The 27,593-nt window shown below is 58.5% G+C and overlaps 1 protein-coding gene across 1 annotated transcript in view; it reads left to right on the forward strand.

Annotated features, from left to right (window-relative positions):
- The window catches only part of MRM1 (mitochondrial rRNA methyltransferase 1), an 84,585-nt gene extending 57,209 nt beyond the window's left edge, over positions 1 to 27,376 (forward strand). The window contains exons 7-8 of the transcript XR_009868523.1: positions 11,700 to 11,784; positions 27,334 to 27,376. The gene's annotated coding sequence lies outside the window, so the exon portion shown is untranslated. The remainder of the gene's footprint in view (positions 1 to 11,699; positions 11,785 to 27,333) is intronic.
- The last annotated feature ends 217 nt before the right edge of the window (positions 27,377 to 27,593 follow it).

The raw sequence follows: 27,593 nt of genomic DNA on the forward strand, positions 1-27,593 counted from the left end.
AATACCTCGGTCCTCCTCTCCCGTGCTTTTCTTCTCAATTCTCCTTTTCTCCCCTCCTCTCCCCCCAAATCCCTACCCTGGGACACACACAGATGCACACACCCACAACCCACAGACACAGTGCGGTGTGCACACGGACCCACATGTACACACAGGTAGATGCGCACACAGACGCACACGCACACACACGTCCGTGCCCGTCTCGTGTCCTCTCCTCAGGTGCTCTCTGCCTCGGCTGGACTTGGCATCTGAAGGTGCAGCTCCGAGCAGATGCTGGGGACCCCTTGGGCGGTCACAGCCCTGGCTGGGGCTCTCTGGCTTGAGTCTCTGCCCCAGGAACAGCAATGGTAAAACAGTTCCAAGGGTCCACGTCTCTTTTATGCTCGGTGAAGCTCCTCCAAGTGCATGTTCATATTTTCTTACTCCTGTAGCCTTTTGCCTAGTGGGGATCGTACCCATTTTCTAGATGAGGAAGCTGAGGCGTAAAGAGGACAGATGTCCAGGATCACGGCGTGACCCAGCCCTTCCAAAGCTGCACTTTGGGCTCCTGGGAGCAGGCAGCTCTGCGTCCTCCGAGAGCTCAGACCTCTTTCCATCCAGCGTGTTTCAGGTGCTTGCTTTGCTGTTGGCTCGGGCCAGGGTGCGCCGTGCGAAGGCTGGGCAGAGAGGCCCCGGGCAGCTCCTGCGGGGCTGTGGGACAGCTCTGTGAGTGTGTGGCTGCGTGCCTGCACTTTGGTCGTCCGTGCTGTTGGGTAACAGTGTTGGGTCACATTTGTGGTGGTGGTCTGGGGCACGCTGCCTGGGCGGGGGTGACGGCCTGGCCCCGGGGGGGGGGGGTTGCTGCTGCTGGTTCTTTTGACATAGTCCTGCAGGGCCCTGGCACTGTATGGGACCGGCAGGCAGGGCCCTTCCCTGGAAGCTCTGCTTATCTTGCTGTTCCCGGTAGGCTGCCGTCAGCCCACTCCAGTGTCTGTCTTCCCGACACGAGCAGTGGCTCCAGCCTGGTGCTCTCCTCCAGGGCCCATCCATCCCTCCCTTGAGCACCTGCTATGTGCCCAGACCCTCAGTGCAGAGCCAGACCCCATGTCCCCCTTCACCAGGGCAGGTTTGTGGGGTAGCAGGGCTGGAGACAGACAGACACATGTGCGCTGTCTCCCTCAGTGCCGAGTGTGGGGTGCTCTGAGGGAGCTGAGAGCAGAGCGCTCAGGGATTGTGGAGGCCAAGACTCCCTGAGTCTGGTGGAGATCAAGGAAGTCTGCTCGGAAGAGGAGGTGATGGTTGGATAGGAGTTCTCCAGGTTCCAGGGCAGCGGTGGAGGAGAGACCTCGGTGTGCAAGTCTCCTCTCTCCGCAGCAGGCTGGCAGCTGCTCCCTGGGGGCCGGGTGGGTTAGACCAGCTGAGCACTTATGTGCCACCCCCTTCCCAGATCGGGGGTCTCTGAGGGTCGGTTGGTGTCTTATTTCTTTAGCCTTTTCTTTAATCAATGCATTTATTTCTTTGCAAATCCTGTAGGCTCTGTGAAGCCAGGGGCTCTGCCTTGTACCTCTGCACGGTCAATGTTTAGGGGGTGCTTGCTGAGTGCCTGGCACTGTGTTAAATGCTTTCTAGGTAATGAACTCCTTCAGTCCTTTCCCCATTTTACAGATGGGGAAAACTGAGGGCCTCGGAGGTTAAGTGACTTGTCCAAGGCCACACAAGCAGCAAGGGGCAGGGGCAGGACCCAGACACAGGCAGAGTGACTCTGAAGCCCATGGAACCCTGAGCTCTTGTGAGTGGACTTCATGTGTGGGTTCAGTGGCTCTGCTTCCCCTATGGATTCCAGGGTGGGACTGGGCCAGCTCCAACTGCCCAGGGCCTGTGGCTTTGGGAAAACTGTCAGGTGCTTTCCAAGCAAAGAAGGAGTGTGAGGGTCTGGTGAGGGGGGAAGCCACAGACATGTGCAAGGCCCCCAAGGGAGGGGTAGCGCGGGGAGAGACACGCAGGGAGAGATTTTGCCAGTCAAGGCTGGGAAAGGCCGGCTGTGGTCAGCACGGTGGGGTGGGCAAGGGGCAGTGGGAAGTCCGGGTGATGCCTGCAATGGGTGCGGAGCCTTTTCTGCCAAGGCCATTGGGATATTTATGACGTCACTCACAGGCTGTACAGACTGACTCACAAGTTACCCTGCTGTAGGTCTGTGGAATTCAGAGTTCCGCCTGCAGCTGCCATGGACCGGACACCCCCGCCCCCAGCCTAGAACCAACTCCCTCCCTCTCGCTCCTTTGTCCCAGTCCTGCTCTTCACTTGCAACCCAATGGGGCCTGCCTTCCGCTGACCTTCAGCACCCGTGCCTGGGCCAGGGCTGCAGCACCTCCAGTTTCTCCTTCTTCTGTCTTCCTGGCCGCCAGACACGCTCCAGTAGCAGATCTGACCGTGTTACTCCTGTCCAAAACCCTCCTGCCTCCTCACAGCCTGGCAGAAGCACAGGTCCCTCGCCTGCTCGCAAGCCCCCGCGTGCTTTGACCCTGACGTGCTCTGACCCCCCACCTGCTCTGACTCCCGCCTGCTCTGACCCCTGTGTGCTCTGACCCCACATGCTCTGACCCCCATACTCTGACCCCCGCCTGCTCCGACCCCGCCTACTCTGACTCCCAGCAGCCTCTCTGCCCTTGCCTGTCTCACATCTTCCTACTCCACACTGGGCAGTTCTTGGTGTCCTTTTAAACATTTTATTTATTTAAAAGAGAGACACAAAAGGAGATACAGAGACAGACAGAAACATCTTCCATCTCCTGGTTCACTCTCCAAATACCTGCAACAGCTGGGGCTGGGCCAGGCCAAAGCCAGGAGCTGGGAACTCCATCCAGGCCTCCCACATGAGGGGCGGAGACCCACGTCCTTGAGCCGTCACTGCTGCCTCCCCAGGTGTGCGTGCACAGGAAGCTGGCAGTGGGAGCAGAGCCGGCACTGGACGCCGGGCACTCCGATGTGGGGTGCGGGTGTCCCCAGCACCGCCTTAACCGCTGTGCCAGACTGCTCTGTCCCCTTAGCTGCACCTTTGCAGACCCGTTGAGCTCCGTCTGCCGGTGTGCTGTTCTGCCCTTCATCCTCACCAGCTCCAGGACCACCCTCGCTGGCCACTCCCAGAAGTGCGTCTGTCACACGCAGCTCAGACCCCGGGTGTCCTTGTCTTAGGTTATTTCCTCAGCTCGACTGTCAGCTCCTCCAGGGGTGGATTCTGGGTGGCGAAAAATGTGGGTTGATAAACCCGAGGACTGCAGCCACCTAGTACAGCGCCCACCAGCCCCTTAGATCGCAGGGTCCCAGCCTTTAGCCCTCCTCTACCTCCAGGCAAACTTTTGTGTTGGGTTTATACTGGCAGGCGTAGTGGACAAGGAGGAAAATTGAAGGAAGCCCCAAATCTCAGGTTAATTTCAGCAAGGACTGTGGCAAAGCATAGCGGAGGGCGAGAGGCAGCGGGAGGGACAGGGAGAGCCAGGCGCGAGCCGGCCAGCTTCGGGGAGGCTGGTGGGGAGACTGAGGCACCAAGGGCGTGCTTGTGGGAGACAGGAGGAGAAGGAGAGGGGGCTTTGTCTTGGGAGTGTCCATGCCAGAATTAACATGGCCTAGGCAGTCACTTGAGGGAGAGAAGGGGAGAGAAAGGGGTGTATGTGGCCCTGGCTTAGCCTTTAACCCTTGACATCTAACCCTAGAGTTGTATGTTAGTATGTTAGAATGGGGCCGCCGTGGGCACTGAGCCTCACGTGTGGGAGCTGTAGAAGGCTCACTGGGCTAGAACACAAGTCTGCCCACTCAGCTGTGTCCACGGAGGCTGGGGTGGCCAAGCCGAGGCCTCTGGAGCCATCAGAGCCCCGGCGATGGTTTGGTTGGGCTGCCCGGGCAAGCCCTCCTGTGAGGCCTGGCGCTGGCCAGGACACTGTCCAGTGTGAGGCCTCGCGACCAGGGTGCGCTCTAGGCCACAGCTCACTGTGTCTGTGAGCTTCAGCCGGCGGCACATGTGACCTTGAGGTACCGGGACGACCTTGCAGCCGAGAGAGGGTGGGCACAGCTTATCCACACATAGGAGGAGCAGCCTGGGCTTGGCTCTGGGCCCATGTGACTGTGAGGGAGTCTCTTAGCCATCTCTCATTCTCTGCAGCCATCAGTTGTCAGGGCAACCTCTGAGGATGATGGTCAAGCCCAGTGTTCAGATGGGACTGGGGGTGAGGGTGGGTCAGGAACCCTCCAGTGCCCTTGGCCCAGGCAGCCCCGTCAGGGTGGGTGTCGCCGTGAGCACCCTGGCCGGGGCGGGGAGCAAACAGTAACCGTAATGAAAACAGCCGCTCCCACGTACTGAACGCTCACTGTGTGGCCGGCCCTGTACTAAGCCCTTTGCGTGGATTCGTCTCTGCCTCACAGCAACTCTGTGCACAAGGACTCGGGCCATCTTCCTCTGCTTCCCCAGGCCATAGCAGAGAGCTGCATGGGAAGTGGAGCAGCCTTGTGAGGCCCGCACAGTCACTGGGTTTGGCCCTGCCAAGGCATCCGCAGGTGGGACCCGAATGTCAACACGTCTATAGAGGGCAGTTTTTAAGTTGCCACACAGTCTGACACGGCGATGGCCCAGGGACTGACCCCGAGTCCTTCTGAGACGACTCCCCAGCGGGAGGCCCTCAGTTGCTGCACAGGCCCCTCCTTCCCGTGAACGTGAACGGAAGTTTGAATTCCAGTCCTGGCCATTGCTGCCTGCTGGTGAGTGCCTGGGCAAGTGAGTTCATCTGTACAATGGGTGGGTAACCTTGGCGCGTGCTTGTGATGTGCCCTGTTTAATTAAAACCTGGCACAGCCTCACGTGACAGCATCGCTCCTGCAGCTCACAGCAGTGGGGGCTGAGTCTCAGAAGGGCTAGGCAGACTCTCCACAGCTGCACTGGAAGAAGCGTGAAACCCAACCTCGCCTGTCTGACTCTGGAACTCACGCTCTCCCTGCCCCTCCCTGCTCCTCCAAGTGTGGCCTGCAAGCCTCAGTTCTGGGGTGTTATTAAGCATTACATGGAGACTGAAAAGGACTGGGGACGCAGCACGTCTGGGGACGGCCGAGTCCGCCGCAGTGGAGCAGGGCCTCTGTGGTCCTGGCGCGGGCCGCGTGTTCCCGCCGAGGAGCAGCGTTCGCGTTCCCCAAGGCTCCCCTGCGAGGAGTGCTGAGGACGCTCTGGAGGGGAAGCGTCCCTGGGAACCCACTTTGGGAACACTCTGCTTCCTCCTGCTGTTTTCCTGACTGCAACCACAGCAAAGATGGTGGGGATCATCACCATGGAGATCGAGAGAAGCTTTGTCTCCACTGCAATATTGCTTCTCTACCCATTTTTATTTTATTTATTTGAAAATCAGAGTTAACGCAGAGGAAGAGAGAGAGAGAGAGACGGGAGAGAGGAGAGAGAGAGAGGTCTGCCATCCATTGGGTCACTTCCCAGATGGCTGAAATGGCTGGAGATGTGCTAATCCAGAGCCAGGAGCTTCTTCCTGGTCTCCCACATGGGTGCAGGGCCCAAGCACTTGGGCCATCCTCCACTGCCCTCCCGGGCCATAGCAGAGAGCTGGATCGAAAGTGGAGTAGCCAGGACTTGAACCAGCGCCCATATGGGATGCCGGCTCTGCAGGCAGTGGCTTTACCCGCTATGCCACAGCACAGGCCTTCCCTACCCATTTTTAAATGCATTTGTTTATTCTTATTTACTTGAAAGGCAGAGAGAGGGGGAGAGGGAGGAAAGAGGAAGAGATATTGATTGATTTTCTACTCGCTGTTTTACTCCCAAAGTGCATGCAACAGCCAGGGCTGGGCCAGCACAGAGCCAAGAGTCCAGAACTCAGTCCAGCTCTCGCACATGGGTGGGAAGGACCCAGCTACCTGGACCATCACCAGCTGCCTCCCAGGATGTGTTAGTAGGAAGCTGGATTGGAAGTGGAGGAGCTGGGACTCAAACCGCACTCTGATATGGGATGTGGGTGTCCCAAGGAAATTGTTTTTCCCATTTTTCCCCCAATCTAAGTGCCCTGAATCCTTTTTTTAAAAAAAATTTATTTATTTGAAAGAGTGACAGAGAGAGGCAGACAGAGAGAGGGTCTCCCATCAACTGGTTCACTCTCCAAATGGCTGCAATGGCCAGAGCTGAGCCAATCCGAAGTCATGAGCCAGGAGCTTCTCTATGTGGGCGCAGGGGCCCAAGGACTTGGGCCACCTTCTACTGCTTTCCCAGGCCATAGCAGAGAGCTGGATTGAAAGAGGAGCAGCTGGACTAGAACTGGTGCTCATATGGGATGCTGGCACTTCAGGCCAGGGCATTAACCTGCTCTACCCAGGACCAGCCTCAAATTCTATTTTTAAAATTAAAAACAAAAATTATTTGAAAGCCAAAGAGATAGGCAGAGAGATCTTCCATCTGCTGGTTCTTTCCCCAAATGCCTACAACAGTCAGAGTTGAACCAGGCCAAAGCCAGGAGCCTGGAATTCAATCTTAAGCCATCAATCAGGGACCCAACTGTCTGAGCCATCACAGGATGGCAGTGGAGCTGGGGCCGGAACCTGGGATGCAAGGGAAGCCTGTGTGCCAAATGCCTGAGCTGTCTAGCTCCTGCCTTGAGTTCAGGATGGTTGTAGGGCTCCCCGTGTCTCACCCCTGAGCTCCTCTGCCATCACCTCCAAGCCTATGCTGGGGCTGTGCCCTCTGGCTGACCCACATCTCCCCACTCTGCCAAGGAAAGTGAGAGTGGCTTGGTGCGGGGCAGTGATAGGGATGGGGCCAGGCAGTGCCCATGTCTCCTACAGTGCCTGCCCCCACCGACAGAACCCCAGGGACCTCATCCCAGGACCCCACCCAGCTGCTCGGGCAGCCTCGTGACATTGGGTGTGTCATGTACTGTGTGTGGTGCTCCATACTCATTTTTTGGAAAGATTTTTTTTTTTAAAAGACTACTTATTTTAAAGGCAGAGTGAAAGAGAAGGAGAGGGAGTGGGAAGGGGGAGAGGGAGAGAGATCTTCCATCTGCTGGTTCACTGCCCAAATGCCTGAATAGCTCAGGCTGAGCCAGGCCAAAGCCAAGAGCCAGAAACTCCATCCGGGTCTCCCACATGGGTAGCAGGGGCCAAAGCACTTGGGCCATCTTCTGCTGCACTCAGGGCTTTGCTGTGAGGGGAGGTGGCTGTCAAACGGGCTTGGTCCGTGTCAGAGCTGGAGCTGGAACCCGGGACCGTGGATGGCGTGCCTGGGCTCCCAAGCGCTGGCCAAACCTTCTGAGAATTTCTGCGGGGCCTCCAGACGCCCGGCTGTACCTGCCGGTCCCTTGGCTGAGTGCCCAGTGGGCATGGGTCGGGGGTGGGAACTCCCTGCAGAGTGGGTGGGGCAGTGCCAGGCGCGTCCCCGCACAGGTGCCCCACTCACCCTCACTTCTTGGTGGCGTCTGGCGGGAGCCCGGACAACCCCGTTCCCCTGCTGGCCTTGGGTGTCCTGCCTTGACCTCCAGGTGCCCAGCACCAGCCCAGGCGTCTGTCTCCGTCTTGCCCCAAACTCTGGAGAGTCTGACAAATTTCCTTTCCTAGCTTCCAGCCATGTTATTTAAAGTAATTAACCTTAATTTATAAATTTTTATATCAAACTGCCTTTTAACTTTTAGAACTGGCAGGAGCAGCCTCATCCCTGGGCTCCTAATAGTTCTCCATTTAATCAAAATTCATCCATCAGGTTCCAGTGTTAAATCATCTTTTAATTGGGAGTTACATTCTGGTTAATAGTTTTATAATTCGCCTCCTCTAATAGTTTTTACCACAGGGATCTTGGCTCCATTTTTCCTCAGTCTGTTATTGCTGGCGCGTGGCCCCGCCTCTCTGGCCTCTGCTGGTCGTCTCTTTTGTTCTTGGTGGTCTCATTAATCCCGAGAAGAGTTCTCTTTCCTCCTCATCACCGGGCTGCGCTGCTCCCCTCGTGAGGGGCTGCGGCCTCCTGGGCTCTGTCTGCTCCTCCCTGAGAGAAAGCAAAGGGGACACAGAGTGAGGGTGTGGGAGGAAGCCGGCAGCTCAGGCCCATGGCAGAGGGGACTGGAGATGGCTGAGGCCCGGCCCTGTCTCCCCACGCCAGACGCCACCCCTCTGCACCGACCCTCTGCCTGCCTGGGAGGATGAGAAAATATCCATGATGAGTCATCTGGCCTCGGGACCCAAGAGGGAGAGAGAGATCTGAAAGGGCTGGGAGGGGAAGAGGCAGGAGCGAGAAGAGACAGGAGAGGGAGAGTGGGGAAGAGAAGGGAGGGAGACGGGAGGGGTGCGAGGAAAGATTGTGTGCTCACACAGGTGCCCACCAGAAACCATGCAGCTAGTACAGGGGAGGCTGGGCGGGGGCCAGGCCCGGAGCGTCTAGGGGAGCCGAGCTGGAAGGGCCAGGGCAGCACAGAATCCGGGTACCCAGGGCCTGGGCTGCAGTGACATGGGAGCTGGTGGAGAGTATTTAGAGATCCCCCTCTGGCCTCATTTCACATCCTGTGGTGGCTTAACATATCCACAAATTCTCCTTTAAAAATTTACTTAAAGAAGCAAATAGGCAGAGCTCCCATCTGCTGATTTAATCCCCAAATACCCACATGGCTGGGACTAGGCCAGGCTGAAGCCAGGAACCAGGAACTCAATTCAGGTCTCCTCTGTGGATGGCAGGGGCCCTACTACTCAAGCCATTACTGCTGCCTCCCAGGGTGCTGGTTCGCTCCCCTCTAAATGGCTGCAATGGCTGGAGCTTGGCCAGCCTGAAGCCAGGAGCTTCCTCCAGGTCTCCCATGTGGGTGCAGGGGCCCAAGCACTTGGGCCATCCTCTGCAGCTTTCTCAGGTGCATTAGCAGGGAGCTGGATTGGAAGTGGAGGAGCTGGGACTTGAACCAGTACCCATATGAGATGTTAGCGTTGCAGACAGCAGCTTAACCTACTGCACCACAGCGCCGGCCCCTTAACCCACGCCAACTGCTGGACCAAACGCCGGCCCACCCACGGAGTCTTTGATACTGCTCTCTTCTGAAGACAGAGTGTGTTCCTTCCCCTAGAGTGTGGGCCCCCTCTAACGAGCAGAAGCAACTGTGCATAATTTCGGAGGGTAGGGCAGGTGAGGCGCTGGGGCTCCCCCTTGAGCTGTTGGGGATCATGCTTGCTCAGAGGGAAGCCAGCTGCGGTGTCAAGCAGCCCTGAGGTGAGGCCTGGGTGGCAAGAAACGGAGCTGTCTGCCCATAGCCTTGTGCAAGGGACTCGACTCCCCATGGATCCTGCAGCCCTGGCTGGCACTTGAACCACAGCTCCTGAGAGCTCTGGGTCACACCCCTGGCCAAGCTGTACCCACAAGCCTGTCCTCAGCAGCCGTGTGAGAGAATGAAAGTTTCTTGTTGATGGTACCGTACTTTGAGGGGTAGTTGCTTATGTCGCAACAGATAACGAACACACAGGCAGACTTTGGTACAGCGGTTAAGCTGATGCTCGTGACACCGAATCCCACATCACAGTACCTGGCCTGATCCTCTAGCTCGCCGCCAGTGCAGACTCCGGGAGGCGGCGGTGATGGCTCCGGTCATTGGGCCCCTGCTGCCCACAGGATGGAGTTCCTGCCTCCCAGCTTCAGCAGGTGCCACCCCAGATGTCGCAGGCATTCGAGCAGTGAACCAGTGGGTGGGAGCTCTTTCTCTGTGCCTCCCCAAAAAACCAAAAAGCTTCCAGGGTGACTCTGGTGGGCGTGCGGAGTGGAGAACCACAGCCCTAGGGGTGGGGTGAGTGTGTGACTGTCGTGTGCACGTGCACTGGGCGTGTGTCCGTGCCACGTGCATGTGTGTTGGGGGGCATCGTGTCACAGCACTGGCCAGGGTGCACGAGTTATGAGCATCCCCTGATATGTGTCGTTTTCTGAGTGAGTTAGCGCATGTGTCGGGCCTGGCTCAAAGGGGTCGGGGGCACAGAGAAAGGCTGGGTGGCCCGGAGGCCGGGTGGCCGGAAGGCCAGGCCCACGTGGGCTCTCTTAGAGCTTTGCTTTTGCTCCGGTTGTGCGGTATTTGAGCCGCCTGCCTCCTGGGCTGCTTTTGGCCATTTTGGCAGCACTGGCGATCTTGTTGTGATGGCTGTTGGTGATTTCACCTGCAGCTGAGCAGAGGGGAAAGCGATCGAACGGGTGGTCCCCTGTGCGGAAAGGTGCGCCCCAGGGGACAGCTTTAGTCACGGCTGCACGGAGCGTGGGGTTTGAGGCCGGTAGTCGTGGCCGCCTGCACAGCAGCGGTGTCGGGCTAGCAGCATGGGGAGCAGCCTTCCCACCCTGAGTTAGGTTTCTTTTACGTGCGGTAGGCTGGTGTTCCAGGTGAGTCTCGACTCCTCCCCGCTCTGGGTCTTTGAGCCTCTTACCTTTGCTAGGCCTCCGTTTTCCCATCTGGAACATAGAGGTGCAAAGAATATACCACCTCCTGGGTGTGGCAGAGTGCATCTCCCCTCCACAGCTCCAGGCAGGCCGCCGGGTAGCCTTGGGGGCTGGACCCTCTGACCCCAGACACAGCCCCACCCGTGACTGAGCTGCCTCGCTCCTCCCTGCTCCGTCAGAACCAACTTCACCCTCCTGGGAAGGCGAGAAGGGAAGGGGCTGCCACATACCTTTACCATCCCCAGCAGGAAGCAATCATGGAGGGCTGAATGGAGGAGGAGGTCGATGTGATTGGGCTTTCTTGGCAGGTGGGATGAAATGTCTTAAGTCCTGGGAGGAAGAGGAGGAGGAGGAAAGGGCTCTGTGAGCCCACCGTGTGCCCCAGGAGCACGGGGCATAATAAAGGTGCTTGGTCCCATTTTGGGTAGGAGCAGACTGAGGCTCAGGAAAGTTAAGGGATGCTCTCACTCAGTGTCACACAGCTAAGGAATGCAGAACTGGGACCGGAGTCCAGGGCCAGCGCTTATAAAGCCTGGGCTTTCCTGTGGGGCTTGGGCTGGGGGACATCCAGGCGCTGGGCCCTGCCTGCCTCTGAGGGGGCCTCCAGATTGTAGCTCAGTCTGGAAGCTGTCACCAGGCGAGAGGGCTTGGGTGGCAGTGATAGTGGAGGTGCTCAAGAGTGCCGGCAGCTAAAGGACTTAGGGAGACTTGCGGGGAGAGTGCGGATCCTGGGTGCCCAGGGCTCCCCCAAGGACGCTCAGGGCTGGTGGGGAGCTCAGGACCTGCCTTACTGCAGACCACCCCAGCCTGGGAAGGATGAGAATTGATCCTTCAGGGAGGCAGGGGAGTTGTCAGGTTGACCTTCGTAGGGACTCAGCAGCTGGTGTTTGGATGGACAGATCCATCCTGGATTCTGCCGGTGCAGCTGCTGGTCAAGTTCACAGACTCCAGACATCAGAGCTTATATTCCAGCCCTGGCACTTGGGAGCTGAGGGACTCTGCACAAGCCACGGGACCCCCCCCCCCCCCCCCCGTGCCTCCGTGTCCTTATTTAAAAGGATGAGCAGAAAGACCTCTTTCCCAGGAGGTGTGAGCCCCAGCCCTCGGCAGGTAGACTCGCTGGCTGCTGGTGACCACCCCCATGAACTGTCCCAGAAGGCGGGAGGAACCCACGCACCCTCAGCCCGAGTCCTGCCCGGGCGGCTCTGAGTGCTTGGTCTTAGCCCTGCGTCTTCCTGGGAGACCTTGGGGAGAATCCCACCAAACCTCACAAGACCTCTGTTTCTCTTATTGCCAGGTGGGGCCCTGAGTCCCGGAGCTTGTCCGGGCCAAGGAGACTGTCAGCAGCTAGGAGCGTGCTACAGATGGTGTAGGCGTGACAGGTGAGTGGAGGGGCCCTCTCTGTGCTGCCCCCATTAGGGTCCCTGTTCCCGCATAATAACTTGGAAGAAGTATTTTTTTAAAAAGCATTGATTTATTTGAAAGACAGAGATTTGTTGCATCAGCTGGTTCACTCACAGCACACCCTCAATGGCCTGAAACTCCACCTGGGTCTCCGCTGTGGGTAGCAGGGGCCCAGGTCTTTGGGCCATCATCGTCTGTCTCCCAGGGTGCTCATTTGTAGGAAGCTGGACCAGAAGCAGGGGTGGGAGTCCATCCCAGGTGCTCTGACGTGTGATGTGGCTCCACGGTGCCTGCCTGCTCCCCAGTTATCGAACCCCCTTTGCATAGGCCAGGCACCATGCCGGCAGCACACAGTGACAGGGCGCAGCTGCTGGGCGCCTGTGCTGTGTGCTAAGTGGCACCTGGAGGGAGGGAGACAAGTGACGGCTTTCCCCGTGCAGGTGGCGGTGCCGCGGCTTTGAGCTGCTGAGTCACTTCCTGAAGGTCATACAGAAGTCACCTGGCCGCTGTGCGAGCCACAGACCCCCCTGTTTCTGCCACCAAGGCCCCTTTTCTGTTCTTCCGTTCTGTCAATTCCTGTTGAGTCCACAGGGCACTCCTATGAGCTCGGGGCTATTACACAGGAGCAGCCGGGGTTCCCATCCCCCGGCGGGTGGCCGGCTTCCTCTCCAAAACCAGGCCCCAGTGGCACCAGAGCGTGCTCCCTCCTGCCCCAGGATGCCCTCGGCCCCATGCGACACGGAGGCCTCCAGGTCCTTCTCTCTTTTCCCCTTTGCTTTGTGCCTTTCGGTGTCCCCTAGTTGTGGTCCCCGGGGTTGCCGGTGGAAAGCTCTGTCAGTTGTAGCATTGCTGCTGGGGTGGGGGTGGGGGTCCTAGCTTCGGCCCAGGGTCCTGGGACTGCGGTTTCTGTGATACAGTCAGAGGGCCGTTGAATTAAGGAGTCCCCAGGGCACGGTGATCAGCCCTGGCCCTCACTTTGACAAGTAAACTCCAACTGAGCCCATTTCACAGGTGGAGCGGCTGAGGCTCAGAGAGCTTGAGTTAGTCCCTTTCTGTTCGGTCAAGGGGCAGCTGAGACCAAGTCTCTGACAGGGCCCAGTGAGCCTGGCTGGCTCTGGTCTCTGGCAGAAGGAGGGAGTGGAGGAAAGACAGCTGGAGCCCCAACGTTGTGCATGAGGTCGGGGAGCCCCTGTGTGTTTGCAGGGATCTGGAAATGGCGCTGAGAGGGGAGTGGGGCTTCTGGTCACTGTGCTCGGGGGACTGGGAGGGGCGGCAGCAGAGGCAAGGAGAGGAGAGGCCCGGCTTCTCCATTCCTCTGGGGCTGCCCCAGGCCTGGGCCCCTCCCCGCCTCCCATCCCAGCACAGGGGCCCTCCCTCCTCACCCAGCCCTTCCCACCCTCTGACCCTGGCCTGGGAGAAGCTGCTGGTCCCTGGAACATGAAACCTTTGTCCGGGGAAGCTGAGGTGCGGGCGGGGCTTCGGCTCAGGTTCACGTGGGGAGGGCAGGGTTCAGCTCCCTCCACCCTGGTGCCATCACAAATGGTGGACCAAGCCTGGGTGGTGCCTGTGCCTGATGACCCTGGGAGGGGAGAGAGCAGAGCCAGGGCCATGCAGGTGACTCCCAGGAGACCAGTGTGGTTCGTAGGCTGCGGGCGAGCAGGGCAAGGTCTCCCAGCTCTTTTGACTCAAAGCTGTCTGTTGGGCAGGAACCATGACTCCAGCTTGTTTGTTTTAAAGACTTATCGAGAAGGCAGAGTTACACAGAGAAAGGGAGAGAGAGAGAGAGAGGTAGATACATAGATTTTCCATCTGTTGGTTCACTCCCCAAATGGCTGCAATGGCCAGGCTGGATCCAGGAATTCATCCAGGTCTCCCACATAGATGCAAGGGCCCACGCACTTAGGCCATCCTCTGTTGCCTTCCCAGGCCATTAGCAGGGAGCTGGATCAGAAGTGGAGTAGCTTGAACTCGATGGGATGCCGGGATCGCAGGTGGCAGCTTAACCCCGTGTACCACAACACTGGCCCCAGTTACTCATTTTACATTGGAGGAAAACCAGGTTTGGAAAAATTGATTCAATTGTCTGTGATGGCTCAGAAAGAAAGCAGGACTTGAATCCAGGTCTGGCTTCAAAGTCTAGGCTCTTCCGTGCTGCTGTGCGCCTGGGGGGAGGGGTGGAAGCAGAGGGACAGAGCAGCCCAGGGCAGGGGAGGGGGCTGCGGGGGTGCAGAGGGCAGGGTGGGCAGGTGCCCGTGCCCTCAGCCCTGGCAGGGCCCAGCTTTGCCCTTACTAGCTGCGTGGTGGAGAGCAGGTCCCTCCTCTTCCTCTCTGACCACGTGCAAAGCCAGTGGCTGGGTGGTGTCCCAGGGTGTTTGGTGAGTGAATGAGGGACAGAATATAGGTGGGGGGAACAAGCCCATTATTCTCACTAGAGTCGGGGGCTACAGTGCTAGAAGTCTCTGTAGGGGTGTGGACCCCAAATCTCTGCCCCTCTCAGCTCACCCCAGGGAAACCCCCCAGCCATCCCTGATGTGTCTAGCAGGGGAACCGGGAAATCTGCCAATGGGGGTGGGGCGTGCACCTGCTATGGCCCCACTTGGCCCCTTCTCCCCTGAGAAGTCACCCTGGGATCTCTCTATCCCAGCCAGGTTAGTCGCTGTTAATTAAACCAATTGTGGGACTTGATGCCCATCCCATTAACATGTCTCCTAGGCCCGTTAATCACCAAGCAGGGGCGCAAGGGGCTGGGGCCTCCATGGGGGTGGAGGGTCCTGAAACCCTTGTGAGGATGTGAGGTTCCAGCCCATCCCTGTTCCACCTCAGGAGTCTCAAAAACCATCTCCCAGCCTCTGGATCCCCAGCTGCTGCTGTCTGTGCCCCCGGGGTCCAGCTGAGGCCTTTGGGACACCTTGGCCTTGACTGTGGGACAGCTCTCCCTGGAGCCTCTGGGGCAGGGCAAGGACGGATGGAAGCAGCTGCAGTGGACAGGAGGAGGCGGCCAGGGGCTCCCCAGTGAGGGCACCAGAGCGCTGGACTGCTGCGAGAGCGACAGCGGGGCGCCAGTGTGCCCTGCTCCACCTGCCCACACCTGCCAGTCCTGCTTCCTCTGCAGCTCCTTGGGGTCAGGTGGGGCTCCCCAGGCGGTGGGGGGACATAGAGGCAGATGCTGAGCCCTTGCAGGCCTGCTCTGAGGACGCGTGGGGCCTCTCCCCATGCCTTCTCCTTCCCCCTTCCCTCCCCCAGTGTCAGGGGCCAGCTGGGGCCTAGGGAGGGGGTGCCAGGGCGGGGCCATCTGAAGGTGCATAAATCATTATTGGCCGAGACCTCAGCCCTGAGCCACCGGGCGGAGGCTGCTGCTCGCGGTCCAGGCCAGGGCATAAATCATAATTCTCCGACAATAGATCCTTTTGCAGCCACCATCAGGAAAACTGTGTTGGTTTTATCGATTTTTTGACACGGGGGCCTAGGCAGCGGGCGGCTCCTGAATCATTATGAAATGAAACTGATTAGGAATTCATGGAATACTAAATAAACTTTACGAGCCCGTTGTAAGTTTTTTGATGCATGGGGAGCGGAAAATGAAAACTAATGATATAAAAATTACACAGCGTGCTGAGTATTATTATACCGCTATTGATTTGTTTCAAACTGTACATCAAAATCGAAGAGGGCTGGGGCGGCTCCTGCAGACCTGCTGGGGTGCCGGGGCTCGCCGCGGCTGCACAGCTTGCCCCCCTTCTCTCTCGCTCTCCTCTTGCCCCCAGCTCTATAATCTCACTCCCTTCCCCTCACCAGCTCCCTTTCCAGGAAAGACCCCAGGAAACCCCCTGTTCATCTGCCCCCACGAGGTAGCCGCCTGTTCAGCTCGGACCCCGGGCCCTGGCTCAGCCTGGATTCCTTGGCCTTCCTCGCTGGTTTCTCTTTGCAACTGTGGTTTCAGTCTGTGAGTTTTTTCTGGCCAAGGACACTGCCCCAGGGAAAAGAGGCGATTTGTTTTGTGGTTAGCGCCTTGCTGTGTGACCTCCGGTGAGTTGCTGTGCCTCTCTGGGCATTGTTCTGGACAATAAAAAGATGGGACTCATTAGGTCTGGCTTTTTCAGAGTGTGGTTTGTTGACAGCCCACACGGTATCCTGAGAGTGTTAATACGGGGTTGTGGGTGCCTCCTTGACTGATCTGTTCCCAAATCTCAGGGAACAAAGATCTGCGAATCTGCATTTTATTATTAAGACTCATTTTATTTCTTTGAATGACAGAGTCTGACAGAAGGGGAGAGGTGTTCCATCTGCTGGTTCACTCTGCAAGTAGCCTCAAAGGCCAGGGCTGGGCCAGGCTGAAACCAGGAGTCAGGAACTCCAGCTGTGCCTCCTGCATGCATGGCAGGGTCCAAGCCCTTGGACCATCCTCCACTGCTTTCCCAGGCGCATTAGCACGGAGCTGGATTGGAAGTGGAGCAGCCGGGACTCGAACTGGCGCTGTGTTCCAGGATACAGGCGGCCCCTTAACTGCAGTGCCAGCCCTGTGTTCCCCATGTGACTCCTGTGCCCGGAAGAGACACATCTGAGCTGCTTATCCTGTTGAGCTATAGAGGCGGCCTTGGCGCTGCGAACACTGCCTTGTTTGTCGACTTGAGCTGGTGCACGGTCAGAAACGAGCAATCTCCAGATCTCTGTGGTCAGAAACGAGCAGTCTCCAGATCTCGGTGGTCTGCCGCCGCCGAGTTGCTCTGGGTGCCTGTCTGCTGCGGGTCGTCTGGGACTCTGCTCCGTGTGGCTTCCCTCCAGGGTCCAGGCTGAAAACAGCAGCCCTGCTCTGAACTAGGGTACTCTGATGATGGGGAAGGGGCAGGAGGGGTGGTGGGGATGTGGGGCTCCTGACGTCTGTGCTTGGACAAACGTGCGTCTGTCACCCCTTCTCCCAGTCCATTTGCCAGGGGGCGCCATCTGGTCACCCTGACCTGGCTGTGGAGGCCATTCGGGGAATGACAGAAGAGCACGCTCTCTCTCATATATATATGATATATGTATATACATCGCTCTCTTTGTCTCTCTCTGCCCCTCTCTGTCTGTCTCTGTCTCCCCCTGTCTCTCTGCCACTCTGCGTTTCAAATAAATCAATAAAAAGTTTTTAAAATTTTATTTATTTGGGAAGCAGAGAGATGGGAAGGGGCGTAGAGAGAGAGAGAGGGAGAGGGGAAGAGAGAGGGAGAGAGAGAGAAAATCATTCTCATTATTGGTTCACTCCCCAAATGCCCACAGTGGCTGGGGCTGGGCTCAGGACCAAGCTGGGACTGTGCACTGCAGCCCCACGCGGGCGGCAGGAACCCGGTTACTGAGCCGCCACCGCTGTCTCCCAGGACCCTTGCTAGCGGGAAGCTGGACTCAGGAGCCAGAGCCAGGTGCCAAGCCCAGGCACTCCAGTGTAGGGCGCGGGCGTCTTAATCAGCATCGTAGCTGCTAGGCCAAGTGCCTCCCCCAGGAGCAAGGATCTCAGGGGTTGCATGGGAGTCTCGGTTCTGTCCGTACTGGCTGTGTGGTCCTAGGTCAGTGACTTCATTTGCCTGGCACGTAGTGTCTTCTGCTGTCAAAGATAAATTTGACTCAGTTCATCTGTGATCCCTTCAAGGGACTCAGAACAATTCCCACGAGATGCCCACACCTCTGTCGTCCCAGCTTGTTTCAGCTTGGGGAACACTGCTGATAGGAACCCAAAGGCAAATTGGCTGAGCAGAAGGGAGGAAGGAATACTGATTATTGAGGAAGCCAGGGCGTCTTCGGCTGCAGTGGGATTTGGAAGTACCAGACGTCTGTCTGTCTCTCAGCTCTTTTCGGCAGGACCTCACCTCATGGTGACAAGAAGGCTGCCAATAGTGATAGGCTCATATCCATGTGGTTTAATAACCTGGAGAAAGGAAATATGCCTTCCCAGCAGTGGTAGGCAAATTCCCAGGACTGAATTTCACTGGCTCAGCTTAGGTCACATGTCCTGTCATGCACCAATCGCTACAGCAGGAGACAGAGGGAGAACTCCATGTACGGGGCCCTCTGGCCAGGGAGTAGGCTGTGCTCCCACAGAGCCAGGGAGGTGATAGCAGGAGAGAGATGTGGGCTCCGAGGGAAGCAGGAGGTGTCCTGGAATCCCTGAGATTAGCGGTGTGACACTGGGTAGGCTGAAGGGGAGGGTCCGTCACATGTCGGGGAGGAGCTTGGAGACAGCAGTGTAGACTGAGGCTGCTCAGTGTAGACTGAGGGAAGGAGCCGCTGCACGTCCACCACCAGCGTCCCCGTCGCTGTTTCTAGGTAAGTGGGACACCCGAGGAGTTTCCCCCAGGGAGTCTGAGCAGAGCTGGTCTCTAAAGCTACAGACGGGGGTAGAGGGGTGGGGGGCTGGTGTCATGGCCCCGTGGGTTAGGCTGCCGCACAGGACACCCACATCTTGTATCTGAGCACTGGTTCAAGTCCTCTGCTTCCCATCCAGCTCTCTGCTATGGCCTGGGAAAGCAGCAGAACATGGTCCAAGTGCTTGGGCCCCTGCACCCAAGTGGGAGACCCGGATGGAGTTGCTGGCTCCTAGCTTTGGCCTGGCCCAGCTTTGACCATTATGAACATTTGAGGAGTGAACCAGCAGATGAAAGATGAAAGATGAAAGATTCTCTCTCTCTCTCCTTCCTCCCCCCCTCCCCGACTCTGCCTATCAAGTAGATGAAAATAAACTAAAAAAAAAAAAAATAAAGTTACAGGCACGGGTTCACATCTCTCCCCTCCCAGCTGTGTGTCCCAGAGCCTTCTCTTAACCTCTCTGAGCTGAGGTCTGAAGACGAGTGAGGAAGTGTGAGGTGCTGGCCCAGCCTGGCTCCCAGCGCTCAGGCAAGATGCGCCTTTGCCCTCTGGCCCTGCAGCCTGCCTGGCTCGCAGAGTTTAGGCCCTGCTCTGAACTGACCCGTCTGCTGTGTGCGCCCCGCTGGTCTTTGGCCAAGGGCGGGACCAGGTCAGGTCTGTAGCTGCCCCCTATCGGCTGTGGGTTGGAGGCACTGGGGTGGCCCGTGAGGATCCCGCAGGCAGTGTGGCTGCACTCTGGGTCCCCTGAGCCTTGCGTTGTGCATGCCTGTGCGGTCCCCGAGCGTGGGGGAGCATTTGGACTTCATAGACGTTTTCCTGGGAGACAGGCGTGGGGCATCGCACCCCACGGGGACCCCGCGCCTCCCTGGCCTCCCTCCCTCCCCGATCCCAGGTGGTGGCGGTGGTTTTTCATTCCGCTTCCCTCACGCAGCAGCACAGGGCTTGGTGGGACACAGACCGCCTGCCCCGTGCTCCCCCAGGCCATGTTCCCCCTGCTTCTCCCGGATCTTTGCACGACGGCCAACCGCAGAATCGCGCCCCTTGACTCCATCAAGCTGCGCTCCTTGTCTTGGCCCTCGTCTCAGCCCCCAGGAGGGCTCTTCTGGCCGTGCCCTGGTCCGGTGGAGGGTCTAGATTTGGTCCCTGCTCCCCCTGCCCCTTTGCCCCTGTGGGTGGAAGGTGCAGGGTGCGGCTGGTGCCCCTCACGGAGTTTGGGGTGCAGCCCGCGCTGTATGTAGATGTGGCTCTTAGCGGGCCATCCGTTCATTCCTGACCGTATCGACTGCAGAATTGAGTGCTACAAGTAAGAAGGAGTTTAGCTATTATTCTCCTACTGGTTTGATTTAATGTCTGCTTTACTCCCATTCCTCCCCCTCCTCTCCCCAGGCCGACATTTGCATAGCGCTTCCCTGCAGTTTTGCTGAACGCCAGGTTTCCCCGGAACTCCCTGCTCTGGCCCCGGGTTTGGAGCCAGTGGAGGCATCTTCCTCCTCCCCATCCTGGACTTTCTGTTCATCCCTTCCCCGGGGGCTCCTGGCCCTCCGTGAGCCTGTGGCCTTCCTACTGCCTGGTGGCCCTTGAAGTGGGTGGGTGGAGTCCGGATGCACTCAGGGGAAAGTGTGCCCAACCCCTTCTGGGGCACCTCTGCCCCTCCCCCAGGCTCCTATGGCAGGGCCTCTAAGTCCTGCAGGTGCAGTGCGGAGGCGTGGTGTCTGCCCCTCTGTCCCTTGCTGTGCCTTTTGTTACAGGGGTCCCCCAGAAAGCCGCTCAGGCCTCAGGGCATGCGGGATACCTGTCTCTGTTTGCTGCCCCTCAGAGGCCAAGAGCCAGGCCTCAGTGGAAGTGGCTTACCTGGCAGGGATGGGCGGTGAGGGAGTGAAGGTGGGTGGTTCGCTCAGTCCTGCCTCGGTCAAGGCACGAACCCCGGGGCTGAGAGAGGATCAAGTGGGGCCCCCTCCTCCCCACTAAAGGATGTCGGAGCCAACTGAGGAGGGCCCAGGGCACGGCTGGGAGCTTCCGCAGAAATGTGCAGCACCCAGACCTCTTTCCCCAGCTAGCTCTAGCGCTGCGCCAGAGGCGGGGGATGAGGGGCTGGAGGGGAGGCCAGTGCACCTGCAGACACACCGGCCACGGGACAGGCGGCAGGTGATGGAGCGTTCGCAGGTGATGCCTTGGTGCATCCGCTGCCCACGGCTGCCAACAGCGGAGGCGGGGAGCCAGCTCGCGTGAAACAGCTGCGGGTACCGCCAGCCTTGGGTTGCGTGGGGCTGAAGTGCAAGCTGGCCACGACCGGGGCCGTGTTTGATTTACCTTTAGACATTTAGCGCTGCGCTCGGCTCCTGGCTGTAAGACCTAGGATGTCAGGGGAGAGGCTGCCGTTCCCGCTCCCCTGCTGCGCTTCCCGCAGTCTCTCCCGAGGGCGCCAGTGCGTCCATTTTACAGAAGAGGAAGCCGAGGCTTGTGCGGTGGAATGACTTGTCTGGGGCGGGGCGGGGGGGCGGTGTCATACGCTTCCCGAGTGGCAGAGCCAGGATTTGAACTCCTGTCTGCTGTCCCCCTCCTAGTGGCGTGTTCCTGCACTGGGCGCGGGGCTAGACTGCAGACGTCCTTGGAAGGCTCTCCCGTTCTGAGGGTCTGCCTGGCCAGCCGCCCCCGCCGCCCCCCAGCTCCCCAACTCAGAGAAAAGACGCCCTTTCCTCCTCCTCCTCAGGTGCCTTGTGGCAGATTACTTAGCGCGTGACACGGCGTGTCTCTGTGTCACTGTTCCCGGGCGGAATTAAATCAGGGCAGGAAAATATTAATTTGGAGTTGGGGATGGAGGCCGCTCCTTTCCAATTACTCTCCACCCCGTCAGGCTTATCCTGGCGCAAACAAGGAAGGAGGCTGGATTAATTGCTTTGGACTCTACCCCACTCCAGTCCCAATTACGGGGCCGGCTTGGCTCCCAGCGTTAGGAAGCACACTGCTGTGCAGGAAATTGTGTGAAATTTTAACAGATTTCCAGACACCACAATGGAGCCCAGGATTTGGGGCCAGCGTTCGCCGGGCGCTGGGTCCTGTGTGCCTCGGCTGAGCTTAAGCGGTTTGGAGTTTCTTTGTATGTTAAAGGATCCTCTGGTTAACCCCAAAGCCCAGGGCCACCAGCACTGGCCAGGCCCCCATCCTGCAGGGGTGAGGAAGCCCCTGGCCGGGGTAACAACCATGACACCGTGCCCGCACCTCTGTGCCGGGGGTGGACACACAGCTTCTGGAAGCCTCCGCTTCACGTTCCTATTGTGAGAGAGGAGAGGAGGTTCAGAGAGGTAGAGCGATTTGTGCAAGGTTTGACTTGACCCCAGGTCTGTCTCCTCGGCTCCCCCTGTTTTCTGGCATTGCCGTGTCCCCTCCCTGTCATCAGTGGGTCTCCCCGGGCCACCTGAGCTTCCAGAACGCGGGGTCCTTTCTCGTTGCGCCTCTGCTTCTTTAGCCGCCGAAGGCTTTGTTGAGCTGCGTTTGCCTTGGCCCAGCCCCGGGGGCTCGGGATCTATCGGTGGAAGGAGGGGGTAGGCCAGTGTGGATTGGTGAGAATGGGTCCTGTGGGCACGCGTGTGGACCCTGCGGGGTGACAGGGGCCGTCTGGGTGTTTGCAGGTGCAGTATCTCTCCTCCGTGGCCCTAGAGACAGGCAGGCTCACCCATGTCTGAGAGGTGTGGAGTGAGGTGCAGAGTGCGAAGTGGCCTCGGCTGGGCCCGCCCCGCACACTCCGCTGCCCTAGCACTCTGGTTTGCTTCAGTCGGTGAGAGCTGGCAAGGCCTGGGTGTGGGCTTCCAGACCTCTCAAAGCCGTGGCACCTGCGGCTTAGGTATTAAAGAAAATCCTGTCCACAGATGTCACATGCCAAGCTGGCAGAAGTGGCAGGGCTCAGGCGAAGCAGGGGCATCGGGACCCTGCCCTGCTTCCTGGCTGAGCAGCTCTTTGAGGGGCTCCCAGGAACCCCGGGGCTCTGCAGGGCTGGATCTGACAGCACTGACGCGGTGACCCTCACTGACCCCACTTTCGGTTTTTATTTGGGGAAGGAAGCCAGGGCCCAGAGAGGTCAGCGATTTGCCTCTGAGCCACACAGCATTGGGCTGGCCTGGAAGTCTCTGCTGTGGGAGCTACACACGGAGTGTCCCGTGGGGCCTTGGCCCTCAGCGATGGCCTAGTTTATATTTCCAAGCGTCTGAATCTTCACTTACTTCATTTTCTACCCTCTGAGACCCAAGTCTAAAGCAGGGGTCCTGGAGACCCTTGAGAGAGGCACTGAGGGGGCAGGGGTAGAAGTGGAGGATGGGGAGGCCAGCGGGGGCCCCAGCCCCACCCCTGGGCCCTCTTCTCTCTTCCGCCATGGTTAACTTGAGTCTCAGCCCCCAGCAGCCCCGGGGCGGGGGTCTGGCCAGCGGGGCAGCCTCCTCGCTCATCCCCTTCCATCGCACCCCACCAGTGTCTGTGCCGAGACCAGGGGGGATGGAAACATGCCCTTTCCTGATGTCAACTCTTGATCTGCCCCTCGGCCCTTCCGGTCTCCTGTGCTTGTCTGCAATTGTGAACAGGACAGAGGACAAAAACCAAACTATCCACTTATTTAAAAAAAAAAAATCAGATCTGTCAATGTCTACAACTCAATGTAAACTCAAGCTCTGAGCTCTCTAGCAGCCGAAGCAAAGAGGGAAAAATGGCGGCTCTCTAATTCATGTTGCTTAACAAGAGGATGCATGGTTTCTTCCTGGACTTACGCCTTGAAAAGTTATTTCTGATGATGCTATAGCCAAGAGGGCCTGGAAGTGACACAGCGGCTGGGGCCTCAGTTTCCCAAAGCAGCTGACACAGGGAAGGCGACCTCGTCTGGGCAGTTATCTGGTTGTGTAACGGGAGCAGTTTCTCCTGCTGTCTGATTTCTGTGCAGCTGGTGCTGTTACAACAGTGCCTGAGAACATCCCGTGAAATCTGCCCAGCAGAGACACACGGCTGGGTAGGAGGCAACAGCCATGGAGCTTGGGGCGCAGTGGCCAGTGACCATGGAAAATAAGAGTCCCCGCCTTGGGGATGGGCTGTGAAGGGGAGACAGATTGGGCTGCCCCGGGGGAGGGGGTGTGCTGGGAAGAGATCAGGTTTGCATCCCAGCTTGGCTTCCATGTAGGAGGTTCCCAGGGGCAGCTGTAGCATTGCTGCTGCAGACCCAACACGGCAAAGGCTCTTAAGGGCTCTGCTCTGAGTTTGGCCTGGAGGCCTGGGGTGGCTGCAGAGGAGCGGGGGACAGGGACAGAACTGGAACGATGCTTGGAGAAGGGCACGGTGGTGTGGAGCTCGGGGCACTGGTGGCTGCAAAGAGACAGACTCTGCAATGGGGACCTGGAGACAGCCAGGGTGGTGGAGGAAGGAGGGCGGGCACGTGGGGATCACCATTTGCTGTCCAAGTCCTGCCTGCCCCTTTGAGCCCAAGGAGAATTCATCATGTGCGGGGGCTGCCCCCTTAATGGCCATCGTCTAGTTTAATTTAAGAAACAGGCCCTTCTGCACCCCACCCTCAGCCAGCTGCACCGTCAGGGGCAGCTGTGTTGATTAACGGCCTCCTCCTGGCCAGGGGAGAGCAGGGCTCCTTAAACTGGAGCTTTTGGTGGAACCATCTGGAAGGCTTCTTTAAACGGGGTTGGCAAGACCCCACCCCGTCATTTGCATTTCTAACAAGCGCCCAGGTGCTGCTGAGGCTACCAGCTTGGGGAAATCCAGTAGGAGAGAGCAGGTTGCAGGTGGCCCCCATCCCAGCCCTTGTCCCTTACCCACCCGACACGTCCTCTGGGTGGGGGCTGGGGGTGGGGAGCACAGCCTTCCGTCTCTGCTGCTCACTGTGGACGAGCGCACCCTGCGTCCGGTGCTGTGTGAGACACGTGCGTGTTCTCAGCAGGGCGACCCTGGGCATTTGACCTGCAGAGAGGGCTGGGGCAGCAACCTGACTCCTGGGCCACCGTGCCCAGAGGCAGCCCCTCCGGAGTGGGAGGCTGTGAGCATCCACTTGCAGCATCCACAGCCCCAAGCCCAGAGGAGCCCTCGGGAACCTGGGCTGCTTGGTCTGCGGGTCTCCCGCTCCCACGTCCCCTGGCGAGAGAGGGCACGGTGAGTGAGGTCTCGCAGCTGGGCAGCGGCAGCGGCAGCAGGGGCCCACGGTCACAGGCCTCATTAAGTGGCTGCAGGCAGGCCCCGCCCCCCACCGATGGGCGCTGGCTGTGCGGGCTCTGCTAGGGCCACCATCCAGAGAGCCTGTTTGCACCTGTGTCACGGCGAGCTCAGGAAACCTAATTAGCTAGTTTGGTGTTTTATAATTAGGTCCTTTAAGAGAATGCATAGGTGGTGATAATAAGCCCATTTAGAAATCTATTAAGCTTTGGGGAAGTTGAAGGGAAACCTTGTAACTGCACACTCGCTTTCGCTTCCCTCCACCTCTCTCCTGCCTGTCCCTGCTGTATCCCCAGAGTTGCGTGGACCCCCGCCTCCCACCCCAGCCGGTGCTCAGTGCTGATGCCTTTCCACGGCTCTCTGGATGTCAGGAGTGCGGCACGGGTGTTGATTCACATGGTCCTTCCCACAGCCATCGGGTTGGGTGCCATCATCCCCATTTTATAGGTGGGGAAACTGACAAAGAGTCGAAGGGCCCTTCTGAAGCTCTGTGCCCTACAGTAGCTGAGCTGACGCCAAACCCTGACCACCTGGCTCCTAACCGCTCACCAAGCCCTACTTGTGTGAGCCTGCGGCCTCCACTCACCCACAGCTCTGGGATGCCCTGCTCCGATGTTCCCACCAAGCTGGGTGAGATCAGATTCCTGTTTTCTCAGAGAGCTGGAGTCCAGGGGTCTTATGAATGTTGCTTTTCAGCCAGCGCCACGGCTCAATAGGCTAATCCTCCACCTGTGGCGCCGGCACACCGGGTTCTAGTCCTGGTTGGGGCGCCAGATTCTGTCCCGGTTGTCCATCTTCCAGGCCAGCTCTCTGCTATGGCTCGGGAAGGCAGTGGAGGATGGCCCAAGTCCTTGGGCCCTGCACCCGTGTGGGAGACCAGGAGAAGCACCTGGCTCCTGGCTTCGGATCAGCGAGATGTGCCGGCCGCAGCGGCCATTGGAGGGTGAACCAGCGGCAAAAAGGAAGACCTTTCTCTCTGTCTCTCTCTCACTATCCACTCTGCCTGTCAAAAAAAATGTTGCTTTTCCTGCAGTTCTTCTGTCTGGATTTCTGTCTTCATAGCGGGACAGGCGCAGGTGGACAGCTTCCCTCTCTCCCTCCCACCCTCCTCCTCTGCTTGGGGTGCGGATCCAGAGATGAAGTGACTCAGTTTCTAGCTGAGGGGCCCTGGGTACCACGAAGGCTTTATTCTCTGCAGTAGACCCCCAGCGCTCTCGGATCGGCCCCTGCACTTCCTCCCAGCTCTCATCATGACCTTGTGCTCTCTGGAAGGAAGCCGCTTTTCTCATCTGCTTGGTCACCGCCTGTGTCTCCCCCTGAGGGTGCAGGCACCGTGGGGGCAGGAGCTGTGTCTCCAATTCCCCGCAGCCTGAGTTGATTCCTGCCGCACAGCAGGACTCTGGTGTGTTGAACCTGACCCTTGGTTTTCTCCTCTGTGAAATGGGGATACTAGCTCCTCTGCTGGGCAGTGAAGTGTCTGGGATGCAGCAGGTGACCCCCAAGTGTTGGCGGCCTCCCCTTCTGCTCCTCCCGTCTCCCCGGGAGATGCCCAGAGAAGTTCGGCTGCATTGACAGCGCTGGGCCGGATCCTCTTGGGGTTGGCACAGAGTTCTGCAAAGCAAGTGAGTCCTAGGTTCCTGTGCTTCGGGAATGGGGTGTTGTTGTTCCTGGGGCTCCGTGACAGCGGGCCACTCAGTGTAGGAGGCTGCAGAAATGTCTACTTAGTGCCTTCTCAGAGAAGCTCGTCATTACCCAGCGCCGGGGAGAGGATGCGTCACCACGAGTGCTGAGATAGAAGTGTCCGCAGTACAGCTGCTGCTCCCAGCATAGCAGGAAGAGTGGGAGAGTGTCCCTGCTGACCACAGGGCTGGGCTGGGCGCCGGGACCCCCCATTCACTGGCCGTGTGACTGGCAGACAACTTGTGTCTCTCTCCTGCGAACTGGGGTGGTGGTGATGCGGTGACAGCCGTACCTGTTTCACGGCATAACGGCCTTGTGAAGTGAGGTCACCAGGTCAGTCGCGCATTCTACAAAAGGCGTTGAACACCTACTCTGTGCCGAGCCGAGGTCTGTGTTCTGGTGATTCGGCAGTCAGACATGCGCAGCCCCGTGGGGCTTATGTTCTAGTGGGAGACAGCGCAAGTAGCATTCTTGCAGCAGAGCTGTGTGAGTGCTGAGCAGCAGGGGGACTGTGCATGGTGACCTGGCTTATGGAGAGAGGACCCTGCCACCGTAGCCTCCTCGGTGGAGAAGATGCACCTGTCGCAGATACAGCGTCATGACTTCCATCTTGGGCAGGAGTGGAACGCGCTCCTCTTTCATGAGGCTGGGACTCCAGCGTGTGTGCGTGTGTGTGTGTGAAAGAGAGAGAGGCTGGGGGCTGCGATTCTGTTATGTGTGGGTGAAAGAGAGAAAGAGAGGCTGGGATTCCTGTCGGGGGGGAGAGGGAGGGAGAGAGAAGCTGGGATTCTGATGTGTGTGTGTGTATGTGTGTGTGTGTGAGAGAGAAAGAGGTGAGAGAGAGAGAGGCTAGGATTCCTGTGTGTGTGTATGTATGTGTGTGTGTGTGTGTGTGAGAGAGAGAGAGAGAGAGAGAGAGAGAGAGAGAGAGAGAGACTAGGATTCTAGTGTGTGCATGTGGTGTGTGTGGGGGATTCCAGTGTGTTTTGTGTGTGAGTGAGAGAGAGAGAGGCTGGGGTTCTGGCGTGTGTTGGGAATGGGTGGTGTGGGTGGGCTTGTCTGTGTTTTGAACGTGGCACTCAGTGGACAGGCCTCAGGCCCGTCTTTCCCTGCACAGCGCACTGCCCTCTCTTGCCTGTGGTTCCACCTGCCACACTCGGCTGTTGCTCACCATGGTCCCTTCTGCTCTGCAAACTCCACCTGTCCTTCAAGGCCCTCCTCGTGATTCTGAAGCGCTCGGCAGGGGGGGGGGGAGGGGGAGAATCACTCCTGGACGCTCCATCTTCCTCCCATCTCACTGCCACCCGTTTCCATTCCAGCTCGTGGCCCCTGGCCTGTTTCCGTTCCCCTGCTGAGCCACGGCCCCTTTCAGGACCACAGCCTGTTCTCTTCGTCCCTGTGTGCTCTGCACCGCGTTGCTGTCCTGGAGGTACGCCCTCATTCCTAGGCACAGTTTGTTTGGAATCATGAGGCTTTTTCTGGCACGGGCCTCGTCCAGAGCAAGAACGGCCTCTGTGCGTTGGCAGCTTTGCGTGTGAGGAAGCTCCTGCGTGCACACTGCCTCTGTGCGTTGTCCCAT

The sequence above is a fragment of the Lepus europaeus genome, chromosome 18, assembly GCF_033115175.1.
Source record: "Lepus europaeus isolate LE1 chromosome 18, mLepTim1.pri, whole genome shotgun sequence".
In the NCBI taxonomy this organism is placed as follows: domain Eukaryota; kingdom Metazoa; phylum Chordata; class Mammalia; order Lagomorpha; family Leporidae; genus Lepus; species Lepus europaeus.